This window comes from Loxodonta africana, chromosome 7, assembly GCF_030014295.1.
Source record: "Loxodonta africana isolate mLoxAfr1 chromosome 7, mLoxAfr1.hap2, whole genome shotgun sequence".
NCBI classification, from domain to species: Eukaryota; Metazoa; Chordata; class Mammalia; order Proboscidea; family Elephantidae; genus Loxodonta; species Loxodonta africana.
Window position 1 is genome coordinate 82199972 of NC_087348.1, and position 5238 is coordinate 82205209.

Here is a 5238-nt window from a genome sequence, read left to right on the forward strand (position 1 = left end):
AGTCTTCCTTATTTATTGTGCAGCCTTCAAATGCATATGAGGTGACTGAAAATACGAAGGTTTGGGTAGGGCACACCCTAGTCCTCAAAATGACATCTTTGCTTTTTAATGCTTTAAAGAGATATTTTGCAGCAGACTTACCCAATCCAATGTGTCATTTGATTTCTTGAGTGCTGCTTCCATGGATGTTGATTGTGGATCCAAGTAAAATGAAATTCTTGACAACTGCAATATTTTCTCTACTTATTATGATGGTCATCATCATTTGGTTTATCATGATGTTGCTTATTGGTCAAGTTGTGAGGATTTTTGTTTTCTTTACGTTGAGGTGTAATTCATACTGAAGGCTTAGTCTTTGATCTTCATTAGGAAGTGCTTCAAGCACTTTTCACTTTCAGCAAGCAAGGTTGTGTTATCTGCATAACGCAAGTTGTTACTGAGTCTCCAAACGTGCTGCCATGTTCTTCTTCATATAGTCCAGCTTCTCGGATTATTTACTTAGCATACAGATTGAATACTGGTGAAAGGATACAACCCTGACGCATACCTTTCCTGACTTTAAACCACATGGTATCCCTTTGTTTTGTCTGAAGGATTGTCTTTTGGTGTATGTACAGGTTCTTCATGAGCACAATTAAGTGTTCTGACAGGTGCGTGAGAGATAACGGTATATACCACAGTCTTTAAAGGAGACCATATTCAAATCCCTAAACCTGCCATTATTTTAAATAGCCTAAAAATTAAAGAATAATCTTTATTAGAAAGTGTATTTTCCCATTAAAAAAAGGAAGACTTGTTATCAAGCATCAGGAAGTATCAGCTATTTCATGTTTATCATATATTGCTTTAAAAAAAAGACCTTATCAAAAGTTTATGCTTATGCATAGGATTGATGGAAATGGTATATATACACGTATTTGCATAGAACGGATAACTGGTAGATGAAATAAGAAATAATTAACTATTAGTATAATTGATAGTGAACCAATGAGTAATTTTATATTTGTCTTATATGATAGCTTCTATTTTCTATTATATGTAAAAAAAGTTTATGATATTATTTTATCATTTTTAACTATATGAGAGTAGTTTGATGAAGTCCATTTTGTTATTAAAGGGAGTGCTGACAATTTCAGATGTTCACTACAAAACCAAAAAACCAAACCTGTTGCCTCGCTCGTGTTGATTCCGATTCACAGCGTCCTTATAGGATAGATTAGAACTGCCCCGTAGTGTTTCCAGGGAGTGGCTGGTGGATTTGAACTGTCAATTTTTTGGTTAGCAGCCATAGCTCTTAACCACTGAGCCAACAGGAGTTTGCCCAATATCCCCTCTCACCCATTTTCATCTGGTTTTCTGCTGAACCAGGTTCAGGCACATGAAACATCTAGAGCTGTCCCTTGACTTTTTAAGTTAAGCAAGAAGTGTTGTATTGATAACTATCAGAGAAAAATTGGTCAGTTGGTGCCAAAATTTGGCCTGGCAAAGAAAAGGGAGTTACATTTACTAAAAAATAGAGTTGTGTGTGTGGAACAATGTATACTTGTTCTTTAAGACATCTCCCAAATATTTTTTAAAACTAAGAACCAGGGCATTTTCCCTACTTATAAAGATTAACTTGCTAGGCAAAAGAACAGCTCTGATATGGTACCTCAGGCTTTTAAAATGGTATAAGCTGTGCCTGCGTATAGGTGTTTGTGCTCACTAATCTTTTGAAATAATGTCTATTTTTTATTAAAGGCAGAATATATTTGTCTGGGGGAATTGTAGGTGACCCTGGGTGGTGCAAATGATTAAGTGCTTGAGTACTAACTGAAAGGTTAGCCGTCTGAACCCACCAGATGCAACTTGGAAGAAAGGCCAGGTGATCTGCTTCTAAAAGGTCACAGCCCGAAAATCCTATGGAGCGCAGTTCTACTCTGCAGCACATGGGGTCACCCTTCTCACATATGAAGAGGAGAAATTCCTGATACCAGAATGACTCAGTGGAAAGAGTTTGGAAAAAGCAACTATCCCAGGGCCCCTGAGTCACATCTCTGACATAGCTGCTACTGCTACCTGCTCTTCCTCCAAGCTCAGCAGCCCTGCCTCAACTATTTTTGGGAAGCTCCTTGAGCCTCAGGCTTTGCATTCTCAAGCGTAAAATCTCCCAGCCTCTGGCAGCTTCAGCTCAGCTTTCAGTAACTCAGCTCAGCCTGCTGATTAAACGGATCTAAAAACTTGCATTTGCACCCATTCCTAGGCAAACCCAGTCAAAGGCAGTGTCTAGGTGGCTTCTGTGAAAGGGGGCAGGTCAGTTTACCCTTCTCTGTACAATGTGGATGGTGAAGTTGCACTTATCTTCATGGTTCTAAGAAGCTAGATATAACCTCACTGCTGTTCAGCCTCCAGCAACTTTTTCTGAGTCAAAGACCTTCAGGAATAGACCAAGCCTTAAAGATTATCTAATTCCACTTCTGAAACATTCGGAAATTCCCAGAATCCCTGCCAAGCAGTTGTATAGTCTCTGATTAAACCTCTTCAGTGACAGGGGATTAACTACACCCCTGATGGCAAGGAATACTACCTTAGGTTGAAATTTAGTTGCTCCTACTTCATTGAAACCACTTTCCTCCAGCTGCAGTTGAAAGAAGATAAAGCCCATACTTCATAGTCAGGCAACTGGGAAATCGGAATCAAGATCTAGCCACCCACCAGTTAACCAGTTGTCCGTGAGTCAGCTCTGACTCATGGTGACCGCTTGTGTGTTGGAGTAGAACTGTGCTTTGTAGGGTTTTCAATGGCTGATATTTCAGAAGTAGATCACCAAGGCTTTCTCCTGAGGCATCTCTGGGTTGACTTGAACTGCCAACCTTTTGGTTAACAGCGAGTGCATTAACTGTTTGCACCACTCAGGGACTCCCAAAGAAGATAAGATTTGAGAGGCACTCAGAGAAACCACATCTTTTCTAACCTATCAAGAGCTCCTTCACTCCAGGCCACAACCTGGCAACGTCTGCTTTAGACTGAAATGTCAAGGATTATAGCATGCTCTTCGAGTAGACCATATTAAAAGCACATCTCATCCAGGGGCCCTTGAATGATAGGGTTCTTACCATCCCTGCTCCTGTGAGTAATGTGAGTAATAGAATTAGGTTATTTCAGCTGCAAGATAACACCCAGGAAGGCTCAGAGAGCAATGCACAGGAGTGGACTTTATTCTTGGGAAAGAGCACAAGAAGGCTGAGCCTACAGATATGGACAAGTTGCTGCAGGGGGACCAGGAGAGGAATGCACATACAGGGATGGAATCAGGGGAAGGGGCAATCAAAAAAGCACACTCCAAAGTAAAGATACTTACTTTTCTTCCTGCCCTCTTGGCCAACATACAGACACATGAATGGCTTCTTTGAAGCTTGGTGGTTACATTAGTGTTGCATGTCTCTGTGTTCAACTTCACCAGAAACGTCCCACCTACTGCCTGTGCAATCTAACTCATTCACCTCCACTCATCTCCTCAGCCACAGGTGGGAGCCTGCCACAGGTGGGAGCCTGCCCCTTGCACAGAAGGCAAAAGAGCCTGGAAGCATTATTGCTCCTCGAAATTCCCAGGGGGCTGACCTCTGGGACCTGGGACCTTGTCGTATCTCTAGCTAAACTGCAGGCTGGGACAAATGAATCAAGAAAATATTTAACTTCTTTTCTGTTGAGTTGGTAACAACACTTTGGTTGTTCATAAACCTAGCAGTGAGCTCCATAGAGGTGTCTAACCAAACCAAACCAAACCAGTTGCCATTGAGTCAATTCTGACTCATAATGACCCCATGTGTTGTAGAGTAGAACTGTTCTCCTAAGGGTTTTCAAGACTTGACCTTTCAAAAGTAGATGGCCAGGCTTTTCTTCCAAGGCACCTCTGGGTGGGTTCAAACCTTCAACCTTTGGTTAGTAGTTAAGTGCTTTACCATTTGTGCCATCCAGTGACTTCATAGAGGTATCTAACCCTGAGGCTGAGTGCATCCTTAAATTTTCTGCCCTAGGCACCTCACTCACTTTACTCTAGTCCTAACCCCGGGGGGGAGGGGTGCGGGGAGCAATAATTTAGATGATTTAATTCCTTCCTCTATCCTCTCAGCATTCCTCACTCCTCATCATCTCTTCTTGCACTACATCAACAGTTCTCAAACTAATTTTGCTTCTCCTAAAGCTTTGTTCCAAGTTCCTCTTCCTTCATCTCAGTACCAAGTTCATGCTATAGCCAGAACGAACTTTCCCCAATATGCCAATTTCCTTCTGTCACACTTTAGAGTAAAACCTTCCCTCCCTTAACCTTTTGGATAACATCTGTTCTTTGAGTACAAGGCCCTCCATGATTAAGCCCCCACCTACCTCTCCAAACTCCTCTCCTGATCTCCCCTTTCCTCCTCTCAGCCTTTTCCACATCCAGGGTGCTGCTGGTCTCAGGGTACAGACAGTTCAACTCTCACCATGTTCTCACTTGCTTTTGAGATACTGTTTTCTTTGCCTAGCATGTTCCTATTCCCATTGTTTACCTTGAAAATTCACATTTCCTTCAAAACACAGATCTAATATAAAATTGTTGAGGAAACCATATCTGACCATCATGCCCTCTCCCCTAGTTATAACAGCACCTCCTTCTGTGATCGCACACCTCCCTGCACTTCTTCAGTGATGTCTTTTGTCCCTCTGCACTAGAATTGGGTGTTACATTATAATTGTTAATTCTAATTCTCCAATACTCAATGAATGTCTTAAGATCTTACTTGCATACCTTGCTATAATTACCTTTTACAACAAACTACACAAGGTGATACATAACAAACCTAAACAGTCCTTCATTTACATTTAAAATAAAAATCCTCACAAAACATCCACTAACCTATGATCTCTTTGAGGACAGTAAAAAATGCCTTAGCCGTCTCTGCAACCATTATGCCTGTTACATAGTAATTAGAATAAAATAAAAACAACTGCCAGGTAATATTCCAAACAATGTTCATAAGGCCTTACATGCAATACCACAATCAGCCCTCAAACCCTCTTCAGTAGGGAAGATCACCATGTACACATGAGGAATGGTGGCTCACACTGATTAAATAACTCCCTATATCACCCAAAGAGGACTGGTGGAGTTTGTAAAGTACAGCCAGCAGTGTCAGACCCGAAGCCCTTTCCCCATAGCCCTTCCAGGCATCAACTTGGCTAGGCTCTGGTTCCTAGTGGTTTGGGCAGACACTAGTC